The sequence below is a fragment of the Macaca thibetana genome, chromosome 3, assembly GCF_024542745.1.
Source record: "Macaca thibetana thibetana isolate TM-01 chromosome 3, ASM2454274v1, whole genome shotgun sequence".
Lineage (NCBI taxonomy): Eukaryota > Metazoa > Chordata > Mammalia > Primates > Cercopithecidae > Macaca > Macaca thibetana.
In genome coordinates, this window is record NC_065580.1 from 114081608 (window position 1) to 114098433 (window position 16826).

A 16826-nucleotide genomic window follows, 5' to 3' on the forward strand; every position below is an offset into this window, starting at 1 on the left:
AGACGAACATGAATGTTAAGTAAAAGAAGCCAGCTGAAAAAGACCACATGCTGTATGATTTCACTCACATGAATAATCCAGAACAGTCAAATATACAGTCAGTCAATTCATAGTTGCTTAGGGCTTAGAATGGGGAGTGGGGATGGGGAAGTCAGGTGAGCCTGCTGAATAAGTACAGGGTTTCTTTTTGGAGTGATGAAAATGTTCGAAAATTGTTCCAATATGGCTCTCACAAACTGAATGCAGCACATTAAACATGAACAAAAGAATACAAGAATAACTTACTGCAGTCTGAAATAGACTTAATAAAATTAAACCAACTAATGAAGTTGAAGAAGATTACAGCATATTTTGTGATGATGGTTGTACAACCTTGTGAATGTACTAATTACTTTTAGGTTTGGTTTTTTGTTTTTTATTTTTTATTTTTTATTTTTTTGAGACGGAGTCTAGCTCTGACGCCCAGGCTGGAGTGCAGCGGCGCGATCTCAGCTCACCGCAAGCTCCGCCTCCCGGGTTCATACCATCCTCCTGCCTCAGCCTCCTGAGTAGCTGAGACTACAGGCGCCAGCCACCACGCCCGGCTAATTTTTTGTATTTTTAGTGGAGACGGGGTTTCACCGTGTTAGCCAGAATGGTCTCGATCTCCTGACCTCGTGATCCGCCCACCTCAGCCTCCCAAAGTGCTGGGATTACAGGCGTGAGCCACCGCTACATTTTAAATGGTGAATTCTATGGTGGGTGAACTATGTGTCAGAAAGTTGTTTTATTTTTTTAAAGGACTGAAGACTGTTTTGTTTTGTTTTGTTTTCATTTTATCCCGTTTTTTCAAACAGTGCCTAGCAATATTATGAATTCAATCGATTTTGGCTAAATGTTAAAACAAAAATAAAAACTTGGGTAAACCATATGAAACTTTGCCGTATCTAAAGTTATTAAATTACTGTAAACTGGCATGGTGGGAGCATAATATGAGTGTACCTGCAGGTGTGTTTTCCAGGAAAGTAGCAAAGACTGAAAAATTCAGCAGAATCAAGACCCCGAAGGCCCCTTAAGTTAGGCTAAGAAATGTGTATTATCCTAAAGGCAACGGGAAGTCCAGGAAGATTCTGAGGACAGAAATAACACAATCAGATATGTTTTAAACGTGCAAGTGTAAGCGAAGAGTTGCTACTTCTATCCAAAAGTGAGGCACCATTTCCCCCAGGGGAAAATGGGAAGGAATTAGGGGAAGACTGGAGAAACAGGTTATCAAATTATCAGAATCTCCATAGATTTTTAAAAATTACACAGCATCCACCCCAAACACACATACAGACTGACAGGCACTGATACATACATCCAATGTCCCCTACACAGAAACTCACTTTTGTAGTCAGCTCCTGTTGGTAGGGTTTTTGTCATTCAAGTGTGGCGGGGACAAAAAGTATTATAACCACTAAACCAGATAATTCTTTCCTACAATAATGTGGGCAGCGTACTCCCCAGGTGTTGAAATTTAGTACTACCAACAAAAGTACCCAGTCCCAACTCTTCGAGAGGACCCCAACTCTTTACAGTGTGCTGTTGGGGATGCCCAGCAAAAACTGCAGGACAAAGTCAACGTTAGCTCTACACAGTCTCCTAACTCCGAGCGGACGGAGCCAGCGCGGGTTACCAAGAGCCAAAGAAGCAGCGCAGGGAGGTCGCGACCCGGAGCCGGCGCGAACCTCCGCGGTGTGACCCGTAAGGGAACTCTCCAAGCAGCAGAGCACCCCGCGCGCGAAGGCGGCCGCCCGGATTGCAGGAACAAACGCTTCTCGCTGGCGGGGGAAGACGGAGACTCTTACTGCCGCAGGAGACTAACCTGTGAGCAACAGAACCACCACGCTGTGGAGAGTGAGCAGTTCTTCCAGGCGTGGGGGGAGCACGGGTAAATGACCGCGGTCCGGCGCGCCAGCGGGGAGCAGTCGAGACTTCCGGCGTCTGCAGCTCGCAGGGCTAGAGCGTCGAATCGGGGCAACCGGAGGCTTCAGCTCACACCGCATTGTAAATGCTAACGCGGGTCTTCGGGCCGGCGGATCCAGGACTTAGGTCGCCGGGACTTGTGGCTTCTGCTTCTCAGACGTTCGGACTCACGCCAGGAAGGGGTTCGCCTCCCCTGGTCCCCGCTTTTTTTTTTTTTTTTCTGCGTCCGGTTATTGCAAATGCATTCAGTCCAGTAGCACTAACCCAGGAAATTTAAGCACCGGCTCATGTTATTTCTCGCAGGTATGTGGCGCTTCCGCTGGCCTCTAAGGACACAAAGCCCCGGGCCGTCTGACCCCCACTCCAGCACTGAAATCCATGCCGCCCCGTTCAGCTGACAAATTTGGCAGCACTAAATTTTATTTTATTCTACAAATTGAGTGCCCAGTTAACACCAGGGAGTACCGGGGTAAGAAAATTTCAGAAGTCAGGTGGATAATAATAGCATTTACCTCATAAGTTTGTTATGAGGATGTAAAGCGCTTAGAATAGTGTCTGGCACTTTGTAGGCGCTCAGTGAATGTTAGCTATTATTATTTTTTTTTTTTTTTTTTTTTTTTTTTTTTTTTTTTTTTTTTGACACGGAGTCTCGCTCTGTCGCCCAGGCTGGAGTGCCGTGGCCGGATCTCAGCTCACTGCAAGCTCCGCCTCCCAGGTTCACGCCATTCTCCCGCCTCAGCCTCCCGAGTAGCTGGGACTACAGGCGCCCGCCACTTCGCCCGGCTAGTTTTTTGTATTTTTTAGTGGAGACGGGGTTTCACCGTGTTAGCCAGGATGGTCTCGATCTCCTGACCTCGTGATCCACCCATCTCGGCCTCCCAAAGTGCTGGGATTACAGGCTTGAGCCACCGCGCCCGGCCCACTATTATCATCTTAATGTCGAGCTTGAAATCCAGTATCTTTCCTCTGCGAAGCCATGACTCCAAGACTAACTTTGGACTAAGGCATTCTTTTTTTTTTTTTTTTTGAGACGGAGTCTCGCTCTGTTGCCCAGGCTGGAGTGCAGTGGCCAGATCTCAGCTCACTGCAAGCTCCGCCTCCCGGGTTCACGCCATTCTCCTGCCTCAGCCTCCCGAGTAGCTGGGACCACAGGCGCCGCCACCTCGCCCGGCTAATTTTTTGTGTTTTTAGTAGAGACGGGGTTTCGCCGTGTTAGCCAGGATGGTCTCGATCTCCTGACCTTGTGATCCGCCCGTCTCGGCCTCCCAAAGTGCTGGGATTACAGGCTTGAGCCACCGCGCCCGGCCTGGACTAAGGCATTCTTAAACTCTTGATCACACATCCCTATCACAAAAAAAAAAAAAAATTTACATGTATCATGTATGGCATTAATATATTATGCATGCTATAAAACTTTCACAAGACATCAAACTTTTTTTAAGTGAGGTAAAAACAATTTTTAAACTTTTTTTAAAAACTGCTAACAGAAGTTCTTTTCTTCCTACACAATTAGGTTGCCAAACATACATTCTATCACTCTGGAATCCACTAGCTAAATGAGAACATTATCAAAGCAACCTACCGTTCAATTCTGAGTTCCCAGAATGTTTCTTTTCCAAAGAATTAATAGAAACTAATCAGACTGTGAGATACTTGAACCATAAGGACTATTTAAATGGTTCTTAGAGAAAAAGAAGAAATAAAATAGGCATCCACTGAGTAATATTCATTGATGCAACATTGACTATTGACTTCTTACATTTTCAAAGAAAGAGATTGAGATTATAATACCTTACACCAAGCTTAATAGTTCAAAGAATAAATCAACTAATAAAAAGCTTATGAGGTTTGGTATATGTGCATTTCATACAACATTCATGAAAATGAACCCCAAATCAGTTAGCTCCTGTTCTGTACCAGACAGAGAAATATGTTTACTTTGTACGTAACAAAACATTAAAGAGGCTTTTCTGACCATTTGCTTGAAAACTCAGAACTTAGCATTTCTATCACTGGAATTAAATCTGCTAAAGTTTTCGTCTAAATTTTACATTAAAAACAAAACTCTATAGTGAATAATGTTACCTATCCAATATTCATTTTCCTCTAACTCCTTTGTACTAAAATCCTTATTTCATTCAGATAGCTGCCCTATTCCAGAATCAAAATGATACTGATTAAAGCAGTCATCATACAGAATTTTTTTGGAAATATTTGCTGATCAAGGAATGAGTATATGACCCAAGTTGGCTCAATCTGACTGAAGGAAAGGACCACTATTTCATGCTCAGGAGAATTCTGATATACTGTCTTCTTGAGGTGGAAACATCTATCCCACACTGTCATTAACAGCCATCCTGCCCATCACGAGGAATAAAACTGATGGACCAATGCTGAGGACAACTGAACAAAGTTATAAAATGATGTCCTTGGTGACATCATTCCAAACCTGGAGCTCACCCTGTATCTGAACGCCTTGTAGGGATGTCTAATAAGTTTCCTTATTATTTTTGTTTCTTGTTTTTCTGAGACTGAGTCTCACTCTGTCTCCCAGGCTGGAGTGCAGTGGCACAATCTCAGCTCACTGCAACGTGCACTTCCTAGGTTCAAGCGATTCTCCTGCTTCAACCTCCCAAGTAGCTGTAACTACAGGCATGCACCACCAAACCTGGCTAACTTTTGTATTTTTAGTTGAGAAGGGGTTTCACCATGTTGGCCAGGCTTCTCTTGAACTCCTGACCTCAGTGATCCACCCACCTCAGCCTCCCGGAGTGCTGGGATCCTTACTGTTTTCTGATAAAGATGCCATAAAGATTAAATGGGTTAAAATAGTGCTGGTCATATTGTAAGTATTGTAAGAGTGCTTAATAAATTTTAGTTATTATTAACTCACCTTAAGTCAGGGATTCTGTTTCTTATAGCCAGAAGTACTCATCAAATACACAGTCTACCCTTCTTTTTCTATATATTTAAAGAAAGGGTCTGTTTTGATACTTCTCAACTTCTAAGGAGTCAGGGAAGGGGTAGGAGGTGGAGAGAGGAGGGACTGACTATGCCATATGAGGGGTACTTTTAAGTGGTTAAATGGCCACTTTGAGAAATTCACTCAAGAGCAGCAGGATCCTAGAACTATCAAATCTGAATGGGGTTACTACACATCGTGGTTGTATGTATACATGAAAGTATCATTTCCTGCATATTAATATCGTGATCCACTGCCTTACTAAGTTGCTTTATTGTTTGGAGTTCATTCTCGTAGAGTTTCTAGGATTACAATCTTATCATTCAAATAGTTTTACCTACTTCTTTCCAAGTTTTATACCTCTACTTTCTCATATCTAATTGCTTTGGCTAGTATCTCCAGTAAAATATTTAATAATAATAATGACGGTAGACGTTTATGTCTTATTCCTATCTTTAATGAGATATCTCTAGAATTTTCCCATTAAGCATGATGTTGGTTTTAAGGACCGAAGTAGATATCTTTTATCATGTTAAGGAACTATCCACCTATTGAGAGAATGAAGAAAATGTTGGCATAAGAGCTTGGAGAAAACAAAGCATTGAGCATGCCATAGTGTCCTGTCATAAAAATAAGTAAAAGTTAGACAGTATTTACCTCAAAGACACTAAGAAAATTAACATTAGCTAGATTGGTATGAATGTCCTTTCTTGCTTATCTTCCTACCAGCATGAAATTCAGTCCTGCCTAGTTTGTTTACAAGAAATTCACCTGTGATATCCTGATTTTTAACCCTGAAAAAGTTATTTATCTCTTACAATATGTCCTGTTTAATGTAAAGTTAATGCTTGCTCTAATGTTTTTTGTTTTTTGCTTTTGTGTTTGCTTTTACATGTACTCCAAGTACATGCTCTACATGTTTATTATAGAAAATCATGTGCACCTCCTATAGTTTTGTTATAAGAAATTGTAGCTGTTCAGATATGCTGGTTGCAAAAAGTAAGGGACATTTTATAATAATAATTGGATTAGATCATCAAGAAGATATAACAGTCTTAAATTTGTGTGAATCTGGCCAGGCGCAGTGGCTCACACCTGTAAGCCCACCACTGTGGGAGGCTGAGGCGAGTGGATCATGAGGTCAGGAGGAGTTCAAGACCAGCGTGACCAACATGGTGAAACCCCATCTCTACTGAAAATACAAAAATTGGCCAGGTGTCATAGTGCGCACCTGTAATCCCAGCTACTCAGGAGGCTGAGGCAGGAGAATCGCTTGAACCTGGGAGGCAGAGGTTGCAGTGAGCCAAGATTGCACCACTGCACTCCAGCCTGGGCAACAGAGCAAGACTCTGTCTCAAAAAAAAAAAAAAAAAAAAAATTGTTTGGAACTAATAGCAGAGCTTCAATAAATGTGAAGCAAAGACCGAAAGGACAATTCAAAAAACTTGAAATTGTAGGCCCTGTACGGTGGTTCACACCTATAATCCCAGCACTTTGGGAGGCCGAGGTGGGCAGATCATGAGGTCAGGAGTTCAAGACTAGCCTGACCAACAGGGTGAAACCCCATCTGTACTAAAAATACAAAAATCAGCCAGGCATGATGGCACGCACCTGTAATCCCAGCTACTCAGGAGGCTGAGGCAGGAGAATTGCTTGAACCCAGGAGTTGGAGGCTGCAGTGAACCGAGATCGCAGCACTGCAGTCCAGCCTCAGTGACAGAGACTCCATTAAAAAAAAAAAAAAGAAAAGAAAAATTGAAAATTGTAGTGGAGATTTCATCTCTCAGCAATTAATAGAAAAACTAGACAAAAAAATCAGTAAGTGCATAAAAAACCGGAGCAACACTACTAACCAACTTGACCTATTTAATGTTTATAGAACACTCCATAAATAGCTAAATGCACCTTTTAAGTGTGTAGAATATTTGTATGCTAGTTCATAAAATAAACTGATAAATTTAAATAGACTGAAATTGTATACAGTATGTTGTCTTATAAATCAATAACAGATATGTGGAAAACCCAAATATTTTGAAATTCAGTAATACACTTCTTTTGAAATTAAGTACACACTTTGACTCATGGGTCAAATTAGTAATGGTAAAGGAAACAAGCATATTTTGAACTGAATAAAAATATATATCAAAAAGCATTGAATGCAGTTAAAGTAGTGCTTTCTTTAGAGAGGAAAATTATAGCATTACATGCTTAATATAAGGAATAAAAATATAAGAAAAGAAAAAGTATAAGTTAAATTATTTTAGCTTCCACTTTAAGAAATTAGGGGGAAAACTAAAAATAATAGAAAATGAAATAATAAAGATAATTTTGGAAATCAATTAAATAAAAGAGCTAGTTCTTTTTTCAGTTTATTTATTTATTTTTGAGATGAAGTCTTGCTACATTGCCTAGGCTGGTCACAAAATTCTGGGCTCAAGCAATCCTCCCACCTCAGCCTTTGGAGTAGATGGGGATTACAGGCACTCAACATTGCACCCAGCTAAAACAGCTGGTTTTTTTAAAAGACCTGTAGGATCCAGCCCTATGGGGCTTAGCGGGTGTTCTCCCTGTGTGCAGAGACAAGAGATTGTAATAAATAAAGACAGAAGACAAAGAGATAAAGAGAAAGCAGCTGGGCCCAGGGGACCACTCCCATCAAGATGCAGAGACCGGTAGTGGCCCCGAATGGCTGGGCTAGCTGACATTTACTGCATACAAGACAAGGGGGCAGGGTAAGGAGGGTGAATCTTCTAAGTGATTGACAAGGTGAAGCAAGTCACATGATCATAGTACAGGGGGCCCTTCCTTCTTAGGTAACCAAAGCAGAGAAAAAAAGAGAAGGCAGCATACATCAGCATCTTCTATGCACTTATAAGAAAGATCAAAGACTTTAAGACTTTCACTTTTTCTTCTACCGCTATCTACCACGAACTTCAAAGAGGAACCAGGAATACGGGAGGAACATGAAAGTGGACAAGGACCATGACCATTGAAGCACAGCACCACAGGGAGGGATTTATGCCTCCGGATGACTACGGGCAGGCCTGGATAATATCCAGCCTTCCAAAAAAAGCTGGTAGAGCAGAGTGTTCCCTGACTCCTCCAAGGAAAGGAGACTCCCTTTTGCGGTCTGCTAAGTAACAGGTGCCTTCCCAGACACCGGCATTACCACTTGACCAAGGAGCCCTCAAGCGACCCTCATGTGGGCATGACAGAAGGCTCACCTCTTGCCTTCTAGGTCACTTCTCACAATGTCCCTTCAGCACCTGACCCTATACCCACCGGTTATTCCTAGATTATATTAATAATGCAACAAAGAGTAATGTTAAAAGCTAATGATTAATAATGCTTATAATAATGATTGATAATTGTCCATGATCATCTCTGTATCTAATTTGTATTATGGCTATTCTCATTCTAACTATTTTCCTTATTATAATGAAACAGTTTGTGCTTTCAGTCTCTTGCCTCAGCACCTAGGTGATCCTCCACCCACAAGACCAATAAAATTGGTAAACCTCTAGCTAAACTGATCAGTCAAAAGAAAGAGAGAGAGAACACAAATTACCAATATCAGGAATGAAAGAAGAAAAATCAGTAGAGATCAGTAGAGACATTAGAAGAAAAATAAGGAGTTCTGTTTCTGGTTACAACTGAGTACCTCCTATTGGACCGTTCTTCCCATAGATAAAAACTAAAAACTCTGGAAGAAGTACAAAAAATAACTACCTGAAGATACTGGAGAACACCCTAAGAAGGTAGATACCAGAGGGAAGTTGATGCTGGGAAGAAAGGAATGGGACCCAAGGAGTTTCCCATTGTCATGGGTTTTCTGCTTGAGGACAGGGCCCAGTTGTTACTCTCAATCTTACTGGCTTCAAAAACCAGAAGACAGAGTTTGGGATACATAGCACATCTGGAAAGTGGGGGAAAATCCAAGAAAGGAAATCACGCAAGAAGGAAAGAAGTCAGAGAGAAGGAAAACCAAACTATTTGTATGTGTATGAGCTGCCCACATTTCTGGCTGACACCTGAAACATACATGTGTCAAACATTTTGAGCCATCTAAGACTCAAAAACTGAAGGGAGGCCAGGCACAGTGGCTCACTCCTATAAAGCTAGCACTTTGGTAGGCCAAGGCAGGAGGATTGCTTGGAACCAGGAGTTCAAGATCAGCTTAGGCAAGATAGCAGGACCTCATCTCTAAACAAACAAAATTGTTTTTTAATAGCCAAGTATGGTGGCACACGCCCGCAGTCCCAGCTACAGATGTGAGGCTGAGGTGAGAGGATTGCTTGAGCCCAGGACTTCGAGGTTATAGTGAGCTATGATTGCACCATTGCATTCCAGCTAGAGCAACAGAGTGAGATAAGGAAGGAAGGAGGGAGGGAGGGAGGGAGAGCAAATTAACAATATCAGGTATGAAAGAGGAGTTATTACAGATCCTGCAAGCATTAAAAGTTCTGAAGATGGTATGACCTTCACAGATGTCCTGAAATGAAGCAAAAGGTTAAACTTTAACAACCCCACATTGTATATCAGCCACTCCAGGAGGGAACCACGACCAAGGATGAAACAGTTCTTTTCCACTGAGGTAATTCCTGAAGGAAGCACCTAAGCGGTGGGGTAATGAGCATTTCATTCCTAGGCTATGCACCACAGCAACCACCTATGAGAGGAAAGGAGGAAAATATTTGGAGACAGTCTGATTAGATCTAAGATGTACCAGTAGCCCAACAAAAGAACAAGAAAAAAATTAATTAGGCAAAGCATCGTGGAAGATGTCCTTTAAAAGTAGGATTTAGGCAATGGAAAAGAAGAGCATTTCCACCAAGGAAATACTGAGACAAAGCAGAGTTACAAAAAGGAGGAGATAATTTCTAAAATTCTTGAAACTTTATGTGGATTTCCAAATATCTTGTTTTTTTAAAAAAAAATTATTTTGAAATAATTATAGATTCACAGGAAATTTAGGAGAAAAAATGCAAAGAGCAGTCCTGTGTACCCTTCACCCAGTATTCTGCAGTAGTAACATCTTACATAGCTATACAACAACAGTGTTGAAACCAGTGACAGCAGTGACTGCTGCCATCATGGCGACTGCAGCCGGGAAGCGTGGCTGGGGCTGCACATGCCATGGAGCCAGTGGGAGCCTTGCCCCTTCTGAGTTGGGACAGCTCCCAAACCACAGCTGCAGACCCAGGCCTCTTGCTCTAAGGAGCAGGCAGGAACCCTGCCCTCCTGGGCAGAGCTACAGCCACCCAAACTGCAGCTGTGGATCCGAGTCTCCCTGTGCTCTTAGGGGAGCCAGAAACAGGCAGGATCTGCCCTCCCAGGTGCAGCTGCAGCTGCCCATGCCCACGGCTGCAGACGTGGGCCTCCTGGCTCCAGGAAGCAGGCAGGAGGTGGGGATAAGCAGGAGCCCTGCCCCTTCTGAGTTGGCAGGGTGGGAGCTCCCAGGTGCAGCTGTGGCCGCCCCCTTTCCTCCCCCTCGCCAACATCCCTGCAGGCTCGGGGGTGTCTTCTCCTGCTGCCTGGCCTCTCTCCGCTCCCAGCACCTGCTCTGATCTCTGACTGGGGATTGGGGCCGAGCCCTAGGGCCATGAATGGCAGCAGGAGGCAGATTAATTCCTGGGCAGAAAAGGGCAGGTCCCCAGTAAGGCCCCATCTTCAGGCCAGGGAGGGCCTGAAGACTGGGGGCCAGGCTGCCAGTCCCACCACCGGAGTGGGGACTCCTGGTGCCTCTTCTGGGTGCCCATGGCTGCCGATGGACCAATCAGCAGGCCCTTCTTCCCCTCTGAGGTCCATAAAGCCTTGGGCTCAGCCAGAGCAGGGCAGAGGATGGCCAGAGGAGGAAGAGGACAGAGAGAGGATGGGAGGACCAGCTGCAGAGAGGAGTACCCTCTCCACTGAGAGCTGCGGAGACGACCTGCTGGCAGAGAGGAGCTACCCTCTCTGGAAGAGCTCCGGAGACCTGCAGAGACATCCACATGACTTGCCTACGGAGAGGAGCCACCCTCTCCAGGGCCTCCTCTCTGCTGAGAGCTGAACACTCAATGAGAAGACCTGCCTACAGAGAGTAGCTACCCACTCCTCTGAACTAGTCTAACACTAAATAAAACTCCTCTTCTTCACCCTTCACTTGCCTGCATACCTCATTCTTCCTGGACGCAGGACAAGAACTCAGGCAAAGGCGCCTCGGCCACAAAGGTTTCTGACCAGAAAAGTTGACACCCCAGAGATCCTGTAACACCAGGAAGTTGACATTGGTACGATCCACAAAATTTATTCAGATTTCACCAGTTTTGTATGCACATTTGTGTGTGTGTGTGTGTGTGTGTGTGTGTGTGTGTGTGGTTCTATGCAATTTTATCACATTTCTATTCATCACCCCAGTTAAGATTCCAAACAATTTCATCACAAGAATCCCTGCTACTTCCCTTTCATAGCCACAGTCAATTCCTGTCTTTCCTGCCAGACCCTCTCTGTAAGCTCTAGCAACCACTAATCTGTTCTCCATCTCTATAACTTTATGGCAAGTATGCTGTCTTTTCAGTTACAATATAGCTTTCACTATAGCCAGTGTTACTTTGTGAGAACCTTGGTAGCATCTTCACCTTGGATTTTTAAAGCTTCTAATAAATTCCTTCAGTTAGTAGTCAGATTATCCAAGACACTTTATACCAAGGTTATTGCAAACCTACTGTCATTAAATTTCTATTCTCCAGTTCTTCCTCTTACTCTGAAAGATGATTTTTTCCAGTGCTTTACAAAACAACTACGACCAGCAGATGTGAGTGATTTTACCTTTTTTTTTTTTTTTTTTTTTTTTTTTTTTTTTTTTTTTGAGACAGATTCTCACTTTCTCACCCAGGCTGGAGTGCAGTGGCAAAATCTTGGCTTACTGAAATCTCCACCTTCCGAGTTCAAGCAATTCTCCTGCCGCAGCCTCCTATCATCTGTAATCCCGCAGCTGGGATTACAGATGCCCACGACCACGACTGACTAATTTTTGTAGTTTTAGTATAGACAGGATTTTCCCATGTTGTCCAGGCTGGTCTCGAACTCCTGACCTCAGGTGATCCAACCACCTCGGCCTCCCAAAGTGCTGAGATTACAGGCATGAGCCACTGCACAAGACTGGGTAATTTATAAGAAAATGGCTCACAGTTCTGCAGGCTATACAGGAAGCATAGTGCATCTGCTTCTGGGGAGGCTTCAGGGAGCTTTCAGTCATGGCAGAAGGCAAAGGAGGAAGCTAGAGTCTTACACAGCAGGAGCAAGAGAGAGAGTTGGAGGGAGGTGCTACACCCTTTTAAACTACCAGATCTCTTGAGAACTCACTATCACGAGGACAGCACCAAGAGAATGGTGCTAAACCATTCATGAGGAATCCACCCCCATGATCCAATCACCTCCCACCATACCTCACATCCAATACTGAGGATTACAATTCACCATGAGATGACAAACTATACCACCATTCTACTGGATGCAAAGTGGTATTTCATTTTGTTTTGTATTTGCATTTCCTTGATAAGTACTGGTGTTGAGCATCTTTTCAAGTGCTTATATATGTCTTCTTTGGAGAAATGCCTGTCTAGATCCTTCACCCCTTTTTAAATTGGTTTCTTGGTCTTTTTTAAAAAATGAGTTGCAATACTTCTTTGTATATTCTAGATACAAGTCCCTTATCAGATACATAATTTGCAAAAATAAAAAAATTATGTTATTCTATGAGTTGTCTTTTCACTTTCTTGATGGTGTTCTTTGAAGCACAAAAGATTACCAAAATTGATCACATTATTTGTTATAAGAAAACTTATTTCCATAAAAGAAATAGAGAACGTTATTAAGAAACTACTTCCCAAAAGCACCAGGCCCAGATAGTTTCATAGAGAAATTCCACTGAACTTTCGAAGACCAAATAGTCCGAATGTTTTCTACATCATTCTAGAACATTGAAAAGGAAGAAAAACTTAATTCCTTTCATAAAGCAAGTGTAACACTGATACCAAACCAGATAAAGTCAGTGCTAAGAAAGAAAACTACAGGTCAATGTCATGAATATTGATGCAGAAGCATAAATATTAGCAAACGGAATCTAACAACACATTAAGAAAACAAGACGCCATGAATAAATGGATTTATTTCAGGATGCAACATTGGTCCAATATCAGGAAAAATTCACATGGTTCTTTCCATAAATGACGAAAATTAATGATAATAAATTCTCATACCTTTTCATTATTTAAACAAAGAAACCTCTTAAGAAAAAAGGAATTGAAGGAGACTTTCCTAATATGACAACGTTTACACACATATGTACATATACACACACATTTTAGTTTTAAAGTCAATATCTTACTTAATGGGAAACACTGGAAGCATTTCCACCAGGATCAGAAACAAAGTAACTATTTTCACCATAATGTGACATTGTAGAGAGAAATCCAATCGGTCAGAAGAATGAGTAACATATAAGTAACACTATTTTTTTTTTTTTTTTTAGGCAGGCTCTCACTCTGTCACCCAGGCTGGAGTGCAGTGGTGCAATCTCGGCTCACTGCAACCTCTGCCTCCCAGGTTCAAGCGATTCTCGTGCCTCAGCCTCCCAAATAGCTGGAACTATAGGCGCACACCACCATGACCAACTAATTTTTGTATTTTTCGATAGAGATGGGGTTTCACCATGTTGGCCAGGCTGGTCTTGAACTCCTGGCCCCAAGTGATCTGCCAGTCTCAGCCTCCCAAAGTGCTGGGATTACAGGTGTGAGCCACTGTGCCCAACCATAACTATTTTTGTTTGCAGATGATATGATAGTAAAACCTGAAAACCCTCAGATAAACAATAATAAAAGTAACTCAAGTAGTGACATGATTTATTAAAAATGCAGGCCATAAAGTTAATATATGATGATCATATATATGCCTTCATAGACACAGACATTAAACAGAGGACAAAAAGGTAGAGAAAACCCTATTTATGATAGCAACAAAAAAAGATTAAATACTTTTTGGTTTGAATTTATCAAGAAATATGCAAAACCTACCTGAGAAACATTTCAAAACACCCGTGAAAGATACATATACAGACTAGAATACCACCATTAAAAAAAAAAAAAAACACCTTGGCCGGGCTCCGTGGCTCACACCTGTAATCCCAGCACTTTGGGAGGCCAAGGCGGGTGGATCACGAGGTCAGGAGATCGAAACCACGGTGAAACCCTGTCTCTACTAAAAATACAAAAAATTAGCCGGCGGGCACCTGTAGTCCCAGCTACTCGGGAGGCTGAGGCAGGAGAATGGCTGGAACCCAGGAGGCGGAGCTTGCTGTGAGCCGAGATTACGCCACTGCACTCCAGCCTGGGGCGACAGAGCGAGACTCCGTCTCAAAAAAAAAAAAACCTCAACATTATAAAGATGACAGTTCTCCCTAAGTTAATTTATAAATTCAATGCAATCTAAAAGAAATTACCAACAAGCTATTTTAGAGCATTAGACAAGTCAATACTTAAGTTTATATAGAAAAGTTTATATGGAAAAGCAGAGATTCCAGAGTTGCCAGGAAAACAATGAAAAAGAAAAACTGTGAGGGTAGCCTTATTAGACATTAAAACATACTATAAAGCTGCTATAATTAAAACAATGATACAGACATATGAATAGATAAGTAGATAAGTGGAATATTATAGAAAGCCTAGAAATAGACCCAAGTACTGTACATACAGAAATTTAGATAGAAGCCATATCTCAAATCACTGAGGTAGACATTTTAGTAAATGATGCCAAGAAAACTAGGTAGCCACTTGGAAAAATGATAAAATCATATTCATACTTCACACCATAAACAAGAAGAAACTCCAAACGGATTAAGAATCTATATGTAAAAAATAAAACTATACAAGTAAGAGGGGGAAAAAAGACCATGGGTGAATTCCTATTACACTTTGGAGTAGGAAAACGTTTTCAAAACTATGATTTCAAATCTAGAGGCATTAAAAGATTGATAAATTTGGCCAGGCTCAGTGGCTCATGCCTGTAATCCCAGCACTTTGGGAGGCCAAGGTAGGCAGATCATGAGGTCAGGAGTTGGAGACCAGCCTGGCCAACATGGTGAAACCTCATCTCTACTAAAAATACAAAAAGTTAGCCGGACATGGTGCCAGGCACCTGTAATCCCAGCTACTCGGAAGGCTGAGGCAGGAGAATCGCTTGAACCTGGGAAGCAGAGGTTGTAGTGAGCTGAGACCACGCCACTGCACTCCAGCCTAGGCAACGGAGCAAGACTCCATCTCAAAAACAAAACAAAACAAAAAAATTTGATAAATTTGACAGAAAATTAAATTTTAAAATTTTGCATGACAAAAGTACCATAAACAAAATCTGAAGACAACTTAGAAAATGTAAGAAAATATTCAATTTGCAATATATCTTGTGGCTGGGTACACAATATATTATGCGGCTGGGTACAATACATCATGGGGGTGCAGCCACATGATGTATTGTGGGGCACTTTGGGAGGTTCAGGAGGGAGGATCATTTAAGGCCAGGAGTCCAAGATCAGCCTAGGCAACATAGTGTGACTCCTTCTGTATAAAAAAGAGAATTAAAAATTATCCAGGCATGGTGACATGTACCTGTAGTCCCAAGGAGGCCAAGGCAGGAGGATCACTTCAATCCAGGAATTCGAGGCTGCAGTAAGCTCTGATCACATCACTGCACGCCAGCCTGGGTGACAAAGTAAGACGCTGTCTCCAAAAATAAAAATAAATACATCATGTAAAAATGACTAATATCCCTATTTTATAAAGAAATCTTGTCAGTTGAGGGACAAAGAAACAAAAATCCAATACAAACTTGGAAAAAGACATGAACTGACAATTCACAATATAAAGGTCATGAAAAATAGGAAAAAGGCGTAAACTCATTCACTATAGAAAAATACAGCTGACATAATACTTTACCCTTAGGCAAAAATGTTAAAGCATGACAATACATCTGTTGGTGAGGCTGTAGGGAAATAAACCTCATTGCTGGTGGATTTTCAAATTTGTGCAACTCTTCTGAAAGGGTATTTTGGCCATGTCTAACAAAGCTAATAGGTACTTTTTGACACAGCCATTCTACTTCTGGGAATCTACTGTGAATATATAACTTTAAGCAATATGAAAATGTACATCCATGAGCATTGTTTTTAATGCATAGCATTGGAAATAACTTAAATTCCCATTTTATAGGAAATAGGGGAAGAACAGAGAAAAGGAAACAGAGATGGAAAGTAATCCTCTGAAAATACCAAGTTTTATGGTTATATTTTGGAACCAAATATATGTTATATATAATTTAAAACAGAAATTTAAATTAAAATTACATTTAAATGTCAAACTCTAAAAACAAAGGAAAAATGAAACAAATGAGACTAATTCTACATGAAGTTAGGACCAGGTGCAGTGGCTAACGCCTGTAATCCCAGCACCTGGGGAAGCCAAGGTAAGCGGACTGCTGGAGCTCAGGAGCTCGAGACCAGCCTGGGCAACATGGCGAAACTCTGTCTCTACTAAAAATACAAAAATTAGCCCAGCGTGGTGGTGTGCACCTGTAGTCCCAGCTACTCAGAAGGCTGAGGCAAGAGGATTACTGGAATCTGGGAGGCGGAGGTTACAGTGAGCCAAGATCATGCCACTGCACTCCTGCCTGGGTTACAGAGTGAGACTTTGTCTCAAAAAAAAAGGTAGTGGTATAAACACTTGGAGAAAGATTATCATGGCTTTATGGTTTTTTTCCTTTTCTTTTTTTTCTTTTGAGATAGAGTCTCACTCTGTCACCCAGGCTGGAGTGCAATGGTTCGAGCTCGACTCACTGCAATTTCCGCCTCCCTGGTTCAAGGAATTCTCCTGCCTCAGCCTCTCGAGTA

At 42.0% G+C, this 16826-nt stretch overlaps 2 protein-coding genes across 2 annotated transcripts in view; one reads left to right on the top strand and one right to left on the bottom strand.

Annotated features, from left to right (window-relative positions):
• Positions 1-16826, bottom strand: part of LOC126950193 (cytochrome c oxidase assembly factor 1 homolog) — a 171321-nt gene that overhangs the window by 89826 nt on the left and 64669 nt on the right. Inside the window, exon 2 of the mRNA XM_050783471.1 lies at positions 1847-1962. The gene's annotated coding sequence lies outside the window, so the exon portion shown is untranslated. The remainder of the gene's footprint in view (positions 1-1846; positions 1963-16826) is intronic.
• UBE2D4 (ubiquitin conjugating enzyme E2 D4 (putative)) overlaps positions 7194-16826 on the top strand; it is a 210591-nt gene continuing 200958 nt past the window's right edge. Inside the window, exon 1 of the mRNA XM_050783450.1 lies at positions 7194-7197. The gene's annotated coding sequence lies outside the window, so the exon portion shown is untranslated. The remainder of the gene's footprint in view (positions 7198-16826) is intronic.